At 45.8% G+C, this 18,896-nt stretch overlaps 1 long non-coding RNA gene across 1 annotated transcript; it reads left to right on the top strand.

The window, feature by feature from the left end:
- The first annotated feature begins 110 nt into the window (after positions 1–110).
- Positions 111–18,666, top strand: Gm52265. The gene is made up of 3 exons (XR_003951975.1): positions 111–322; positions 18,282–18,472; positions 18,575–18,666. It is a non-coding gene; the product is annotated as a predicted gene, 52265 (long non-coding RNA).
- Positions 18,667–18,896: the final 230 nt, after the last annotated feature.

Raw genomic sequence — 18,896 nt, 5'->3', positions numbered from 1 at the left:
GCCGTAATGGGCACTGCGGGTGACGGGTCAATCCTGGGCGCCCACTAGAGCAAGTACCTAATGGACAGCCATTGAGGCAAAGCCATGTCTCCAGCCAGGTCTCACCCCATGCCCTAGGAAGGAAAGTAGAGGAGAGACTCCCAAAGAGTTTGGGAGAGGATGGACAGCGCAGTCACCCTTATCTTTGGCTCTGTATTTGGAATGGTTTGGAGCAGCCTAGAAAACGACATGGAGAACTCTCAAGAAGAACGTGTTCTGAGCAAAGGCTGGGTCTATCCACCTACACTGGGGGATGCGAAGCAAAGAAGCTGGAGGTCAACAGGTACACTCCCTTTCCTGTTTTCTGTCTTTCCCTCATTTAGTTGTTCTTATTGTTTGTTTGGGGTGTTGTTGTTTTTCCTGAGACAGGGTCTCCCTATGTACACCAGGCTGGCCTCAGTCTCTGAGATGTGGCTCTGCCTCTTGACCACTACTGGCTCTTTATATTTTAGTCATAATTTGGCTTACTTATTCATGTGCGTGTGCGTGTGCGTGTGTGTGTGTGTGTGTGTGTGTGTGTGTGTCTGTGTGTGTCTGTGTCTGTGTCTGTGTGTGTGTGTCTGTGTGTGTCTATGTCCCTGTGTGCACGCATGCGCATGAATATGTGTGCAACACCCACGCAGCCTGATGTGTGAGAGATTTGGGAAACAGCTTCATACAGGGCTGTGGAGCAGATAGATAATTATACCAGGAGGTCCCAGAGAAAGATAATGTTTTGGGCTCAGAAGCTCCCATAGAAGACTCCAGCCAAGTCTTTCTCAGGACTGTTACATTGAAATGTAAAATGTACATATACTCACACACACACACACACACACACACACACACACACACAAAGACTTGGTCTTCAGAAAGCGGGCTGTTTGGGAGACTATTAACCTTGTAGAAATGGGATCTAGCTAGAGGAAGTAATTCTCTGGGATTCCAACCTGAACCCTCTGCCTCCTGACCTGCACACATGTGATCGAGCAGTGCTGAGCTGCCTGCTGCCACAGAGCTGCCTGCCGCCATGCCTTCTCTGTTGTAATGGGTGGGAGCTTCAAACTGTGAGCCAAAATAAGGCTCTCCTCCAGAAAGTTGCTTCAGGGAAATACTTAATCACAAGGAAAAAAAAAAACCCTCTAGGCCTTCAGACTCACCATCTCAAGAGTATAGGTTCTATCTTTTCTAGAATGTTCTCAGTAGTTCATAGTGTGAAAGAGATGAACATGAGTTCTCATGGGCAATGGGACAAAATACACAATGGTTTCAGTTATATGTGCAAAGCTCCACTCTCTGAGAGGGAACTGGGATTCTATACTTGATTGTGTGTGTGTGTGTGTGTGTGTGTGTGTGTGTGTGTGTGTGTATGCGTGTGTATGTACATGCATATGTGGGTACACATGATACATATGGTCAGTGTTGAGTATCTTCTTCAGTTCTTCCCCATCTTAATGTCTGAAACAAGGTCTCTCACTGAACCTGACAGTTACTGGTTTGCCTAGGCTGGCTGGCCAGCAAGCCCCAGGAATCCCTCTGTCTCTGCCTCCCCAATTCAGGCATTACAGACATATACCCCTGCATTCAACTTTTATGGAATGCTGGGGATTGAAGTCAGGTCCTCTTGCTTATAGAACAAGCACTTTACTGAATGAGCCAGCTCCCCAGTTCCCTGCATCCACACTTATAAGGGTGTCCATGACCCCCAAAAGACAAGAACCAACTTGTATACATATCCCAATATTTAATGTTTGGTTTATTGGAAATGATGGAGAAGAGGGAAGTGGAGGGATAGGCTCTCCTAGTCAGCGTGCTATGTATTTGAAGTATTTCATGTGACTCATCTATTTTCTTTCTTGCATTAAGAAAATTTTCCCACCACTCAGGTTTTCAGATAGGCTGAGGGGAAAGCTCTTGATGGTTTTGATGGTTTTCAGGATTGGTAAGAGCCCAGCTAACAGTTGGAAATACCAGTAGCTGGCAGTTGATGGAGTTTCCTAAGGGTTAGGTTCTGTCCCTGTGCAAAGAATTAAAAAGAGTTCACACTGCTCCCTGACACACTGCTCCCTGACACACTGCTCCCTGACACACTGCTCCCTGACACACTGCTTCCTGACACACTGCTCCCTGACACCATCCACCACTGACAGCTTTACATGCGCCATGCCATCCGATCTGAGGCTCTCTGAATTCAGCTCCATCTCCTGGGTGTCACTGTGTAGCCCTGGCTGTCCTGGAACTTGCAATCCAGATCGAACTCAAACTCAAACTATCCTCTATCCAAGCCACCGCAAACTCAAGGCTATCTTACCTCGGCTTCTTAAGTGCTAGACTTTCATGTGTGAGCCATCATTCTAGTTCTCTTCCATGTTTACAGACAACCAAAGAAAAGGCAGAGCTATGGCAGAGCCAGCAGCACACCTTCATATTGTGATGGTATGTATTTTGTTTCCTTACTAAACTGGAACCTGGATTCTGTTCTGGAAACAGCCCTGAACCAGGAAGTTAGAGAATCTAATTCTCTGCTGTTTTTGTTTTATGGTTTTGTTTGTTACCGTTTGGTTTTGGGATGTTTGCTTGTTTTTTTGTTGGAGCCAGGGATTCATCAAGTTACCCTTACCCAGGTAGGGCTTCAACTCACTACAGGCCCAGCAAACACAGAGACAAGAGACACTGGGTTTAACTAAACATTAGGCCGAGCTCATGGGACCCGAGAGGAAAGGGGGGGAGAAAGGATTTCAGAGAGCAAAGAGGGGTCAAGGACACCACGAGAACATAGCCCTAAACAACTAAGCAGGGCTCATAGGGGTTCACAGAGACTGAAGTGACAATCAGGAAGCCTGTATGGGTCTGAACCAGGTCTTCTGCATGTATGTTACAGTTGTATAGCTTGATGCTCTTGTGAGACTCCTAACAGCAGGGACAAAGGCTGTCTCTTACTCTTTTGTATGCTTTTAGAGACCCCTTTTCTCCTATTGTGTTGTCTTGTCCAGCCTTGATATGAAGGTGTGCGCCTAGTTCTATTGTAACTTGTTATACCTTGTTTTATTGATGTCCCTGGGAGGCCTGCCCTTTTCTAAAGGGAAATGGAAGAGGAGTGGACCTGAGGGAGAGGGGAGATGGAGGGAGGGGACTATGAAGAGAGGAGGGAGGGGAAACTTTGGTCAGGATGTAATATATGAGAGAAGAATAAATAAATGATTTTTTCTTATAAAGGACAACATTTAATTGGGGCTGGCAAACAGGTTCAGAGATTCAGTCCATTATCATCAAGGCAGCATCCAGGAAAGCATGGCGCGGGAGGTGAGAGTTCTACATCTTCACCTGAAGGCTGCTAGTGGAAGACTGGCTTCCAGGCAGCTACAGTGAGGGTCTTAAAGCCCACATCCACAGTGGCACATCTATTCCAAAAAGACCACACCTACAAATAGTGCCACTCCCTGGGCCTAGTATATTCAAACCATCACATTCCACTCCCTGGCTCCCATAGTCTTGTTCAAACACATGAGTCTATAGTGGTCATATCTAGCCATAGCATAATAATATTTTAAAAAGTACATTTAGTCCAACCTCCTAAGTCCCCATAGTCTATAACAGTATCAACAATGTTAAAAATCCAAAGTTCAAAGTCTCTTCTGAGATCAATCCAATCACTTAACTGCAATCCCCAAATCAAGATAGAAAACCAGCTGAGCAAACTCCAAACTCTGCATCTCCATGTCTGATGTTAAAACAGTTTTCAAATCTCCAACTCCTTTTTCATCTTTGTTGACTGCAACAAACTTCTTTTCCTGGGCTGGTTCCACTTCCTGTTAGCAGCTTTCCTATAGCTCTGGAATCTCTATGACATCTATGGCTTGGGGTCTCCAAGACAGCTTCAATGTTACAGCTTCCTGTTTCAGTGTCTAGGATACACACATGATCTTCTGGGCTCCTACAAAGGGCTTAGGTCACATCTCCAGCTCTGACCTCTGTAGCACTCTAGGCTCTCTCTGGTTGACTCCACTCCATTGCTGCTGCTATTCTTGGTAATCACCCCATGGTACTGGCATCTCTAATACAATGTGGTCTTCCACAGAAACCACACTTCACCAATAGCCTCTCGTAGGCTCTCTTCGTAGTGCCAAGCCTCAACTCCTTTTCATGACCCCTTCAGTCTTGAGCCATCAACTGCAATTAGGGCTGCACCTTCACTAATGGCTTTCCATGGTCTTTCACAGTCCCAAGCCTCAGCTATTCTTCATGGCCCCTTCATGCCTTCAAAAACCAGTACCATCTGGGTGACTCTTACACATCACCAAGTGCAGCTGCAGCATGGAGTACAACCTTGGCTGTCTCTGGAACACAGCTTCTTTGTGCTCTCAGAAGACACTTTCCAGAAGATGTCACCTCAGTGACGCTGGTTTCTTCTTAATCACCACTAACGTCTTAGCTCCAACTAACCAGCATCAATTGTCCTAATAGTCCCTTCTATTTTTCACTCCAAAGCCAGTGCCACATAGCCTACACTGCTGTGTTCAGCTGCTTGGTGGGACTGGAACATGACCCCCATTATTCTATTGCCAGCTTTCTGTTTTCCAACTCTCTCACTGCCGTTTTTTTGAGAGAGACAGAGAGAGAGAGAGACAGAGAGAGAGAGAGAGAGAGAGAGAGAGAGAGAGAGAGAGAGAGAGAGAGACTGGATTAAAAACCTCTGAAACTGTGAGTCAAAATAAATCCTTCCCACCTGAGCTTACAGTCCTCCTGTCTCAGCCTCACCCACCCCATATGTCTGGATTATACACAGTTACACTAAGGCCCAACCTTGATTTCTGGCTATTTTGATAACTTGGGGATGACTTTATATGACTGCTGCTCAAACGGAGGATTGTGCACCAATCTGTCCAGCTATGACATCTGCTGTTCCTAGAAGATGAATGGTGACAAGGACCCCTTTCCTTAGAGAGATCATCTCTACCCTGGGTCTTAGGGAGCAGGACTATCTCCAACCCTAGATGGAGGCCATGTCTGACTTCAGTCTACAAGAGAGCATTCACTGAGCCTGCTAAGGGATAGCATGTTGCCTCGCCCAGAAGTCAGTCCTACCACTTCCCCTAGGTAGAGATCCACTAACCCCTTTCCTGGGGAAGCAACTCTTCCTTAAGTGCCCCTTGCTCTTTGGAGCTTTGTCACAGTACTGAGTTGACTAGGTCAGCCCAGAGCTCCCACCACTATTAAAGTGAATATGAGAGAGCTTTTTCTGATCAGCTCTGGAAGCAGCCAGGGCCACCAACTTCCTGTACCTCGGTGTGGGCAGCATTCCTTTCTCTTCAGAACTCACTTTCTCCATGGTGGCCCCCAAACACCATGCTAGACACTGGGTCCTTGCTCTTTCTCAGGCCACCTGCTCTTTTTGTCTGTATGTCTCAATATGACTTGACAGCACAGAAGCAAGATGGTGTCTTGTTTGAGCCTTCATGTCTGGGGTCCAGGGACCCCAAGGATATCTATTCTTCTGACTAGCCATTGACGTTCAGCAAGTACTTAACCACTATGTGCTCCAGTCTCTTCTCCAACTATTAAATAGGAACCCTGAGAGCTCTCTTCCTAGGAGGTACATAGGAGCACAACTGGCCTCTTGAGAAGTTTCTAGAACTGTTCCTAAGAAACATCGGCTACTATCTGTGTTGCAACTGTTTGATTTCATTGCCAGCAACCTATGAGCAGAGAACCCAGGCACCCCATTCCTCATGACAGCCCCAGGACAAAGGTCTGAATTCAGCAGGTATGGGCACCAAAATGGAATCTGTTGATAGGATGAGAATTTTGCTTTTGGGGGGTAGCTTGTTTTGTATAATTCATACACCTTCCAAAAGACTCTTGCAAATGGCATGGATTTATTTTTTTTAACCTTTTCATTGATGGCAAAATTATGACTGGGAATGTTTTACCCTAGCTTGGCTTAGCAGACGACCAAGAAAGGCCAGAGCCTCAGAGTGAAGCAGATGCCTGGAAACTGCTAAAAAATGTAACTCCTCTCTTGAGCCCGAAAGGTGAGCAGAAGTGAGGTAATACCCTGGCCTGAGCAGTGCCCAGCGACATAGGGTCTGGATGGAGGCATCAGGAAAGGGTAGAGGACCATTGGAGCTGTCTTCTTAACCTTGCCTTTTCTCTTCCTCCCTCCCTCCCCCCCCCCATCACAAAATGAACAGCTTTTTCCATCATAAGATTCTGCCTTACCAAAAGCAGAGATGCAACTGAGTCAAGAGACCATGGACAGGGTCCTCTGGTTCTGAAGCAAAAGATGTCTGTCTAATCCTAAATTGGAAACTTTGTATTAGCAAGGAAACAGCTAACACACACAAACACACACACACACACACACACACACACACACAGAGGCACGCATGCGCGCACGCGCACTCTTGACTGTGTCATTCAGGCATCATGGAATCATTAGGTTGTTTCAGTGGATCACTGTATAGTATGCTGTTAGTACTCAAACAGGGAGCTGGTGCTGTTACCACCCTGGCTGCTGAATGCATGCATTGTGTCACTGTGTTTAGTGTCTTCAGCCTTAAGTAGTATGCTTCCCGCTATAAGCTTCTGTGAGTCCTTTCATAAAAGAAAAAGCAGAACATGCCAATTTTGTCAAATGAACTCCTCAAATATAACATTTACAGGACAGATTTAACCGAACTAATGACCCTCCCTTGCAAACTCAGTTGTCTAATTCAATAATATCTTTGTATGTGTTAAGTGTGTGCACCCTCCACTCCAGAGATCTCACTTCTCGGGAAAATGCTCCTGAGGTTGGGCCAAGGTTGGTGTTGGAGGCCAAGGTTGTTACTGGAAGAAATGCACACCAGAAGCACAGAGAAGAGCCAGCAGCCAAAACAGCCACAGGTCTACTTCATGGAAGGAAGGTAGCACATGTTTGTGGGAGAGCCAGAAAATGGCCAGAAACTGAAGCAAGTTTTCATGTGCCAAAATAGATATAGTCTCTAAGATATAGTATTTAGGAAAAAAAATTTCAGGATGCTGTTACTCTGTGCATTGAGATATACTCATAAATAAACATGTGTATAGACACATACATGTACAAGCAGAAGCATGCACATATATATACAAACATGTACAGACAATCACACACACTGTTTTCTGTAGTGAAGTGGCTGGCCAACTACTAGCCACCACAGAAGCAGGGAAGGGACCAGTTAAAAGCAAATGAATTTAGAATGATTTGCTGGCTTCACTGAAGGACAACATCGAGCTGGGCAGCTAGCTTAGCACAGGTGGTGTGATGGTACAGGGTACTGAGCTGCCAGGGGAGGGAATCTCCAGTTGGGAAAGGTTCTTTCAGATTAAAGTGGGCTTCTTATGTGTTTCCTGCAGCATGTTGGTGGATGTGCCATTCTGGGAGGCCAGCATGAGCTGATGTGCAGTCTCTGCCAAGCAAATCTGTGTTTCTTAAATATAGGCCATGCATATCACAATCAGACAAAGCAGGACAGTCTTGGTTGATTAAAACTCAGTCTCAGTCAATAAATTAGGTCAAAGAGTAGGGTCAGAGAGATGTGAGAGCTAGAAAGATGGGTTAGTGAGTGGGTAAAGTGCTTGCTGATTACCATGAGGTCTCAAGTTCAGATTCCCAGCACCTATACAAAAGTCCAGATATGGCAGCCTATGCCTGCAAGTATAGCATGGTAAAGGCAGTGAAAGGAGGGTCCAGGTAGTCCGTGGCCAAGGACTGTCTCAAAATACAAAGTAGAGGAGCAGAGAGGGGGCTATCTGACGTCAACCTCTGGCCTCCGCAAGCAAATGCATCCACACATACACAGGAAAGGAAGGAAGGGAGAGAGGTGCAGGGGGGACGAAGAGAGAGAGAGCTTGGGGGTCCCTTGGGCAGCTTCCAGACACCCACCCCTACTCCACTGTGGCAGACAAGTACAGTCTGCTCAGGTCCCTCTGGCATCTTTAGCAGGTCTGAACTCTCCTTAGGTGTATTCTTCCCACAGAATCCAGAGACATTCCTGAGTTACTGGGAAGCTCAACAAGATTTCTCCCCTGACAAATCTCCGTAATTCAGCTCTGCTTCTAGGAATACAAGATGACTTCTTGCTGGAAAAAAAAAAATGCCACCAACAGTCCTCCCCACAGCAAAGGATGCTGCTCACCACACATGGAGAGGTTCCTCCAAGAAAGAAATATGTCTCCTTCGTTCTATAACCCAAGAAGAAAATCGAACTCGGGTCTTCACTTGCGGAAAGAGACTAGATTGCATTTGTTAGTCTCAGTTTCCTGCCCGCACTGACCACGTCTACACAGACAGCAAAGTTCTTTTTCCAATGCAGTCTCCCCATGTCAGACTCATATGTCCAAGTTTAGAAGCAGCCAGGCAGAGTTGCCTGTTCTTGTCCCGGATTAACCTCAAACACAAAATGCACAAACTGATAACTCCAATGTGACCCTACTTATGAGCTGGTCATCTTAATCCCTCAGCAAGCATTTTTTTTTTTTTTTGCCTTTACAGGTAACACTAAAAGCTTTGCTGGCCACTTTAGGGCAACAAGGGAGCTAAAGCTTGTGTCCTTCTACATGAGGACCACAGATGTAGTATGTAACCTGTACTTAGAACGTAGGCTGTCCCATGGATGTCTCCTTGTTCAGTCCTTAGCTCTTCCCAGGTGTTGGGCTCATCTCTGTCCCACGATATGTATGTCCCCTGTTTATTCAAGGTCTGCAAAGAGGTCCCGCTGGGACTTGACTTGCTTTCCATTTTCAGACTGGCTCCAAGATGAACTGGAAAGATGGCTCTGTCCCTAAAGCATTTGCTTCATAAACATGAGGCCCTGGGTTCAGACTCCCAGAATTGATTTTTTTTTTGAAAGCTATGTGTGGTGATACAAGCTTGTAATACTAACACCAGGAAGGTGGAGACAGGCTGATCACTGGGGCTCACTGGCTAGCCTGGCTAGCCTACCAGGCTCAGGCAAGTGAGAGATCTTGTCTCAAAGGTAGGCAGTACTAAGTGATGGCAGGGTTGTTCTCTGTTCTCCAACTGTAAATGCAGAACTGTGCACACATACCTTAGTGTACACAAATACATACGTACACACACTCTCACAACACACACACACACACACACACACACACACACACACACACACACACACACACACTTCTCCACAGACAAATGAGCTCACCTGCCCTCTCATCCCTGTTCAGCCATGTTCACTTCACAACTACAAATGGTCAAAAATAACTGAAGCAGAGTTGGCTTATTTGTCATTTTCCAGTGACTCATAAGTCTTTGTGGGACTCTCTGTTTTAAGTGTACAGTGCATTGATGGATGGTGTCAGCCTTCTGCCTTACTCCAGAGCAGATCTGAGTGAGGAAATGGGTGCTGGAAAGAGCATAGTCAGAATTGCCTGAGGTGGGGACAGTCCTCTGCTCCCTGCCCTCACTCAAGGCAACACATAACCACCCCAAACTACCCTTAGATATGGAAAGGCCCCAGGCAAGTCACTCATAGACTGTCAGGCCTCTGGTTTTGGTGTAAAGAAAACAAACAGCCCAAAGAGACCAGTCACAACTCTTGTGGGGGGAGGGGAGTTCAAACTGCATCTGGGAGAAGGGACTGTCTTCTTCCTGAGGATAACACCAGAGGACAACTGCCTATGGGGCTTCACCAAGCTCCTCAGGGTGTATAACATACAATATGGCGATGGGAGGGAGAGAGAAAGTGGGGTGAGTGTCTGTGGTCTAGGTATGCTAGCTCTCCTGCCTCAGAGGCTCAGAGGCAGGATATTATAGTTTGAGCCTAAGTGTCCTCCATGGGCTCGTGTTTTGAATGGTTGGCCTCTGGCCAGCAGTGTTATGGTCAAGAAACAGTTGTAGTATTGACTTTGTCAACAAAACCCACCTTGGGTCACTGCTGGAATCACTGTAGCAACACTAGCAGTCACTGATGCCACAGCCACAGTCACAGCAGTGACTCTGTGGCCTCCATCTTGGGACTGCTCGTTACCCTTCCCACGTTAGATCTGTTTGTCCAACAAACAGTACTGACAGAAACACAGAAAGAGACACACTGAGAGGCAAACAGGGGTGGCCATCATACAAATTAAACCAGCATCTAGTGACATCTCACGTGGATCCTGGACACTGGAATTAAGACCGAGTCTAGCCTTTCCTGGATGTCCTATGCAGAAGGACCCTTCAGAAGGAACAGAATCGGGTGTCCTGTAGTTTCCTGTTTAGAGTGGAGGCATCAGGAGACTCTGCATTGACAGGAGCAGAGGCAGAGTTCTTGGGGCCCTGGACCACCTCAGGGTGCAAGCCCCTAGGAACTGTCCATTCCCTTGCTATAGGCCCAAGGGGGTCAGAGCCCCTCCCCCCACATCTTCAGGAATATCGTCAGCACCTCCAGAATATTGTTATGTAACTCTTCCAGAGAACACACAGACTCTCATAAAAGGTTAGTACATTTAGGGACATTTCCAGAACTATGGGCTATGATAAATTAGGCTCTTGCTCTCCAGCAAGTGTTGAGGTCTTTGTGCTGGTCTCTGAGGTCAGAACGGTGCTTTGGTGCCTTCAATATGGTGTCAGTTGTACTAGAGTCTGAGGGTCTATTACATCTTCTGACATCAAAACCCCAATGTACACAGCCCAGAGTCCCCCAGCTTCCTGTGACAAACTGGACTCTTGCCTACATCCACTCCCCTAGGCACTAATGGAAACTTTATCCACTAATGGAATCTCAGGCAACCAAAATGAACTCAGATCAGCACTGCTGGTCTGGGGTAGCATGCAGGTAGAATGCTTGCCTAGAAGACACAAGGGCTCCATCTCTGACCCCAAAATCAGCACTCTTTTACCAATGTAGCTGTGGGTCCCACCCCATGCCTGGGTTGTACTGGAGAACACTACTAACCCAAACTTCACAGCATCCTCTACTCATAGTGAAGGGTTCTGAAGCCTAGAACCTGAGGCCAAGATGACTTGGTTTTCCCAACAGATTTTCCACATCAACCTGCCTGAGAATGCATGGCCAAAGCTACTCACAGGTAAGAAAAGGTCACAATTATCATCTCAAGTTGAGAGCCCAGATCTGCATGCTGGGCACACAGGAATACTGACTTTAGCTTAACACCAATAAAATGCAAGTGCAGAGCAGAGAAGAAATGAGGAAAGCCAGCCCAAGGCCACTCCATGTCCCATAAAATGACAAATTTGCCATGCTCATGTCAGGACACGAGGCTGTAAAAGTCACAAGTGAATTAGGACAGAGTCCAAAGCTGATGTCATGGGGGAAGTGTTTCCATGAAGCCGTCATCCAGACACAAGGTTGGTGTTCACCCGCTAGGCAGCCTCGGCCCTCCTCAGGCCTCCCAGAGGGAGAGCAAGGCAGAAGTTAACTCGGGAGTCACCACTTCCCTCCAGGAGGGCAGGGTAGCCAAGGACACAGCCATCCACATGCTCTTCATGAAACCAGCCCATGAAGGGCCCAAGAGGGTTCATCTCCCCATCTATTATGGAAGACAATCTTAACAGTACTGTGGTCTGTAATTTTGTGTGTACATACTTGTTCATATGTATGTATCTGCATGCAGAGGCCAGAGGATGTCCTTGGCTGTAGTTCCCCAAGCACTGTCCACTTTGGCTTCTCTTTTCCTATGTGTGTCTGTGGTGTTATATCACATGTGCGTGTGCATGTGTGTGTGACGAACATGTGATTGTGTGAGTACATGCATTCATGCACACATATGTAAAAGCTTCCTTAGATTGCTTTCTAGCTCATTGCCTTGAGCTGGGGTCCCTCACTGAAGCTGACACTGTTTCAGGTAGGCTGGCTGGCAAGGGGACTTATATAATCCACTCACTCTGTACCCTGTGAGCTGGGGTTGCAGGCACACAAACATACCTGGTTTTGGTTTTTTGTTTGTTATATGAGTGCTGGGAACTTAAAAATCAGGTACACAGTCAGGCGGTTGTGGCGCACACCTTTAATCCCAGCACTCAGGATTAGAGGCAGGCAGATCTCTGAGTTTGAGGCCAACCTAGTCTATAGAGCAAGTTCCGGGACAGCCAGAGCTACACAGAGAAACCCTGCCTTGAAAAAAACTCAGGTCCTCCTGTTTGCAGGGAAGGAGTCTTATCCACTGAGTCATCTCATCTGTACTGTCACCTTGTTTTGTGAGACAGGGTCTCTCATTGGCCGGGAACTTGACGGGCTGGCTTGTCCGTGAGTCCCAGGGATCAGTCTGTCTCCACCTACCCAGTGCAGGACTAGAAGTGTGAGCTTCTAGCTCATATGGGTAAGCTCCAGATTCATCATGAAACCCTGTCTCCAAAACCAAGGTAGAGAAAGTGACTGTTGAGTGTTCATCCCTAAATTGGACATCTATGTCAACACACCAGGGCTCAGGGACCATCTTAAGCACAGGACAGAAAGAGTGTCAGAGTGGGAGGATGGGGAGGAGCACTGAGAAATTGTGTCTTCTGGGGGGAACTCGGCTTTTATACTCTGAACTCTCAGCATCTGTGGTCACCGGCCGAGACCTGCACCAGATCAAGCCAGCAACATTCCAGCATGGAAGGGAGAGGGGCCACCAAGTCCCACCCCTAGCTGGGAAGCTACTGACAGGTGACAGTTGCTGGAAGGGACCATACTGATTTTTCTTCTGGTGGATGCCCCATGCCTGTGTGTATGCCTAAAGGCTCAGTGAGTAAAACAAAGAAAGGGAGGCATAAAGGTGGGTGGAGGACATGGGGGTTTGGTGGTGGGAGTGTTGGGGTGGGAAGGTTGGGATGGGAGGTTGGGGTGGGGGTTTTAGGGGTAGGGAGTTGGGATGAGGGTGTTGGCATAGGGTTGATGTGGTGGGGGTGTTGTTAGTGGGAGTGTTTGGGGTAGGGGTCTTAGGGGTCTGGGGGTGGGAGTGTTGGGGTGGGATGTTGGGAGTAAGGGGATTAAAGTGGGAGAGTTGGTAGTGGAAGTGTTGGGGATGGGGGTGTTGAGGTGAGGTTGTTAGTAGTGAGGGTGTTGGGGTGGGGTTGGGATGGAGTGGTGGGGGTAGGGATATTGGTGGGGGGTGTTGCACATGGAGGTGTTGAGGTGGAAGTGTTGGTGGTGGGAGTGTTGGAGAGGAGTGTTAGGGGCCAACTACTGCTGCAAATAGAATGCAACATGGTGGATGAGAACTCACTTTTAAAATTATTTAGGGATTCTGGGATGAAACACACACACACTTGAGTGTGTGCATGCATGCATGTGCATGCGTGCAATTTTTTTAATTGAATATTTTATTTATTTACATTTCATCATCCCCTTTCCTGGTTTCCCCTCTGCAAATCCCCTATCCCATCCCCTTTACTCTGCTTCTGTGAGGGTGCTCCCCCACCCACCCATCTACATTCCCACCTCACCACCCTTAGCATTCTTCTGCACTGGGTCATCAAGCCTTCACAGGACCCAGGGCCTCCCCTCCCATTGACGCCCCTTCAGTCCTTCCCCTAACTCCTCCATTGTGGTCCCTGTGTTCAGTCCAATGGTTGGCTGTGAGCATCCACATCTGTATTGGTCAGGATCTGGCAGAGCCTCTCAGAAGACAGCTTTATCAGACTCCTGTCAGCAAGCACTTCTTGGCATTCACAGTAGTGTCTGGGTTTGGTGTCTGCATGAGAGATGGACCTCAGATGGGGTAGTCTCTAGATGGCCTTTCCTTCAGTCTCTGTTCCACTCTTTGTCCCTGTATTTCCTTAAGACAGGAGCAATTCTGGGTTAAAATTTTAGAAATGGGTGGGTGACCCCATGCTTCAACTGGGGGCCATGCTTAACCTCTGGATATGGTTTGACAGATGTTCCCTCCCCTTTTGGGGTATTTCAGCTAATGCCATCCCTGTGGGGTTCTGAGAGGTTCTTGCTTTCCTGGCATCTGGGACTTTCTGATTGCTATCCCCAGTCTCCCATCCCCCATTGCTACACACCTCTGTTCAATTTCCTGACCCTCTGTACATTTCCTCCATCTCCTCCCATACCTGATTCTGCCCCCCTCTTTTCTTCCCCCTCCCCCTGTTCCTCCCAAGTCTTTCCCACCCTCTACTTCCCTAGATTATTTTATTTCCCCTTCTAAGTAGGACTGAAGCATCCACTCTTTGGTCTTCCTTCCTCTTGAGCTTCATGTGGTCTGTAAGTTGTATCCATGCTGAGAGAGAGAGAGAGAGAGAGAGAGAGAGAGAGAGAGAGAGAGAGAAAGCATGGTATTCCATGCTCTTTACCTAATATCCACTTATCAGTGAGTACATACCATGTGTGGACTTTTGTTATTGAGTTACCTCACTCAGGATGATATTTTCTAGATCCATCCATTTTCCTGAGAATTTACTGAAGTCATTGTTTATAATAGCTGAATAGTATTCTATTGTGTAAATGTACCACATTTTCTGAACACATTCCTCTGTTGAGAGATATCTGGGTTTTTCCCAGCTTCTGGCTAGTATAAATATATCTGCTATGAACATAGTGGAGCATGTGTCCTTATTACATGTTGGAACATCTTCTAGATATATTCCTTATCTTTTTTGATAACTTTCCATTGAAAGTCAATTTTATTCAATATTAGAATGGCTACTCCAGCTTGTTTCTTGGGACCATTTGCTTGGAAAATTATTTTCCAGTCTTTTACTTTGAGGTAGTATCTGTCTTTGTCACTGAGGTGTGTTTCCTGTATGCAGCAAAATGCTAGGTCCTGTTTATGTATCAAGTCAGTTAGTCTATGTCTTTTTATTGGGAAATTGAGTCCATTGATGTTAAGCGATATTAAAGAATACTGATTTTTGCTTCCTGTTATTTGTGATGTTATTTTTATGTTTGTGTGACTATCTTCTTTGGGGTTTGTTGAAAGAAGATTACTTACTTGCTTTTTCTAGGGTGTAGTTTCCCTCCTTGTGTTAGAGTTTTCCATCTATTATCCTTTGTAGGGCTGCATTTGTGGAAAGATATTGTCTAAATTTGTTTTTGTCATAGAATATCTTGGTTTCTCCATCTATGGTAATTGAGACTTTTGCTGGGTATAGTAGCCTGGGCTAGCATTTGTGTTCTCTTAGGGTCTGTATAACATCTGCCCAGGATCTTCTAGCTTACATAGTTTCTGGTGAGAAGTCTGATGTAATTCTTATAAGTTTGCCTTTATATGTTACTTGACCTTTTTCCATGACTGCTTTTAATATTCTTTGTTTTGTGCATTTGGTGTTTTGACTATTATGTGACAAGAGTGATTTCTTTTCTGGTCCAATCTATTTGGAGATCTGTAGGCTTCTTGTATGTTTATAGGCATCTCTTTCTTTAGGTTAGGGAAGTTTTCTTCTATAATTTTGTTGAAGATATTTACTGGCCCTTTAAGGTGGGACTATTCACTCTCTTCTATACCTATTATCCTTAGGTTTGGTCTGTATCATTGTGTCCTGGATTTCCTGGATTTTGAGTTAGGAGCTTTTTGCATTTTGTATCTTCTTTGAATGTGTGTCAATGTTTCCTATGGTATCTTCCCCAACTGAGATTCCCTCTTCTATCTCTTGTATTCTGTTGGTGATGCTTGCATCTATGACTCCTGATCTCTTTCTTAGGTTTTCTATCTCCAGGGCTGTCTCCCTTTGTGATTTCTTTATTGTGTCTATTTCCATTCTTAGATCCTGGATGGTTTTGTTCAATTCCTTCACCTGTTTGGTTGTGTTTTTCTTTAATTCTTTAAGGGACGTTTGTTACCTCTTTAAGGGCTTCTAGCTGTTTACCTGTGTTCTTCTGTGTTTCTTTAAGGGAGTTATTTATGTCCTTCTTTAAAACCCCTATCATCATCATGAGATGTGATTTTTAAATCAGAGTCTTGCTTTTCAGGTGTGTTGGAGTTTCCAGGGCTTTCTGTGGTGGGAGAACTGTGTTCTGATGATGCCAAGTAGACTTGGTTTCTGTTGCTTATGTTCTTGCACTTGCCTCTTGCCATCTGGTTATCTCTGGTGTTAGCTGGTCTTGCTGTCTCTGATTGTAGCTTGTCTCTCCTATAAGCCTGTGTGTCTGCACTCCTGGGAGACCAATTCTCTCTGGGAGGAATTTGGGTACGAGAGGTTTGGCACATGGTCAGCTCCAGGCACAGATGGACACACACACACACACAATTGATATAAGTCTAGGAGGAGAGGAGTGTGGTAACTAAAAAGGGGACTGGGGAAGAGGGGGGAGGGGGGATAGCCCACAGCTGGCCAGAGTTCCTCCTATGCTCTGGGCAGGCAGACATGGGAAGGCTGCCAGATGCTTTCCACTCGGCCAGGGCCACTGACCCCTCTTGATGGGGGGGGGGGGGGTACAAGGGAAAGCCCCCAATCGGGGCACTAGGGACGACACCCTGTAGCCCCAGGGTTATGGGAGAGAGGGCATAGGGAGAGAGGTTTCCACGGAGGTGAGAGTAATCGCAGATGAACAGAGACAGAGCTTTATTATAGAAAGGCAGGGAGAAAGGAGAGAAGGTAAAAGAGAGAGAGAGAGACCAGCCATGGCCAAGAAGAGACAAAGAGGAAAGGGAGAGAGAGAAGAAAGGCTAGAGAGTAAGAGGGAGAGAGAGGAGAAGAGAGTAAGGGGAGTAAGAGGAGTAAGAGCAAGAGGAGTGAGAGTGAGAAGGGGCCAAACAGCCCCTCTTAAAGTATGCTGCTATCTTTTCTGTTGCTAGGTAACTGGGGAGATGTCTAACCTGAAGGTCAGAAGCTTGGGACACTGCCCCACATGACTACTAACCATGCTTCTCTTGTTGGGGCTAAGGGGGCGATAACTTCGACAGGAGCCAGGGTTCTAGGTGACATGAGAGAACTCCTTCCATCCCATGTAGATGAATTATCACCACCAGGTCCCGGGGTTCCACTTCAGCTTGACTAGAGACCAGACTGTCTTTGCATAGCCCAATGCCCCACAGGGGAGAAGTAGTTTCTCAGCTAGCAGAGCCAAGTCATGTGGTTCCCACTCAAGCCATGAAACTAGAACAAAGCTGCACACATTAGAGAGCCTCAGCTCAGAGATGCTGGGAGCCTCTGCTGTGAAAGAGGCTGTCTGGTTCCTTTACTGGGTGCTAGAAGGAAGGCAGTGAGAAGCAGACTGCTCCAGTCACCAGATAAATAAATTTTTATAAATTTGTATTTAATTCCTTTTAAGGATAGAAGAGAGTATAATGGTAATTGCTTAAATGTTCTTAAGTATACAGAGGAAAGAAGTTAGGGAGACTGAATGAAAAAAAAAAATTTCTTTAGAGAAATTTAAAAGTCTTGCCAGGGCAAATTCTCAAAATCTTTGAACATAGTCCACATGAGATTTCTGTGATTGTTTAGCCTGGTATGACAAAATTGAGCCTGAAAATAGACTTATACAGTAAGTAGACATAGACAATACTGAGGTTTCCTATCCTTAAAAATTAGATTAAAAAGCAAGGGATAGGGAGTCTAACCTATCTCAGAGAATAGAAACTTAGGCCTTGAGAATTACATAAAGAGAAAGTGACATACTATCATAAGTACTCACAGAGCTCCTCTCCATAGTAGGCATGATTTGACTATACATAGATGTGTAAAATATTGATCTTAAAGTATAGGTCAAAAAGCAGGAGATGGTGAAGAAGCACTGTCTCAATGGTTAATGTTTGTTTAGATTGCTTTAACTGCTTTGAATTGCTTTAATTATCAAAATTCGTGTGGCTATGAGTGTGGCAGTTATAGCTCCTCTGCGAGAGAGGTCAAGCTGTACCTTTAACGCTTTCCAGTTCCTGGGAGAAAGCTCTGCATTTGTGCTGACGGGAAAAGGGAAGAGGCTTTGGACCCCTTCCACAGTGATATGGATCAGGTAGGACAGGAGAGACCCTCTGAGGATCTTGACTACAGCAAAGAAAAATTCGAGAAAATTGAACAGGACAGGCAACTTGATCTGCTGATTCCTCAACATGGGAAGAGTCCAGTAACTGACTTAGACATAAAAATGTCTCTAACTAAAACTTCAGCTAAAATTAGACAGTAAATCTTGTTGGTTATGGAATCCTTAAGATTTTTCATGCCCTCCTTCATATATCATGAATGGAGATTTATCACACAATTGGTTATTGTTAAAAATAATTCATAAAAAAGACAATTGTCTTTTACCTGCTCAAACAAGGAACAGATTTCATCCTTAACTGATCTGTGCACCCTGCACAATGGATACGAATATCTTAATAGTACAGAAATTCTGCTTGTGATTCATACGTTGCAGATTGTACGACCCTGATTCATCTGCTGGGACACTGAGCTGACCTGCCGCTCCGGCCCCCTGCTTCCTGGTGCTTCCAGAGCCTCACTTCTAGAACAGCCTCAGGGATGCCACTGATTCCCTGTGGATTTGGTTCATCCAGCCTTTCAGACGGACCCAGTCAGAACCTCAGTTCAGCCCTGAACAGAAAATGGGTAACAGATGCTAAATCTACCTGTCTTAAGCCTAGCACTTTTTCTAATCTTCCTTCCCCTCCCCACCCCTTTAAAGAATTTCTTATCATCCCTATCCGGCAGGAGGAAGCCATGGGCGTCATCAGTCTGATTCCTTGCGTTTGAGTGTCTGGTTATGATTATTTTACAAATTATAGATGGGCTGTCATTTTAAGGGATAACTTGGAGATGGTATCGTTTTGAACAGGGAAGAAAAGGTTTTGGAAGCTGCGTCTGTGTTCTTCCTACATACTCAGGTAATATTTAATTCCTTATCAAATCTCTGACTGACGAGGTTGAAGACTAATTATAACCTCACAATTGAACGTAAGCTGTTTAGCATTAAAGGTGTTCTAGATTCAAAAGACGGTTTTCAGATGGTAATACAAGTTGAAATCAAACATGA

This window comes from Mus musculus, chromosome 16 (assembly GCF_000001635.26).
Source record: "Mus musculus strain C57BL/6J chromosome 16, GRCm38.p6 C57BL/6J".
Classification (NCBI taxonomy): Eukaryota; Metazoa; Chordata; class Mammalia; order Rodentia; family Muridae; genus Mus; species Mus musculus.
Note: the sequence above shows the minus strand (reverse complement) of the source record. Positions and strands in the feature narration are given on the sequence as shown.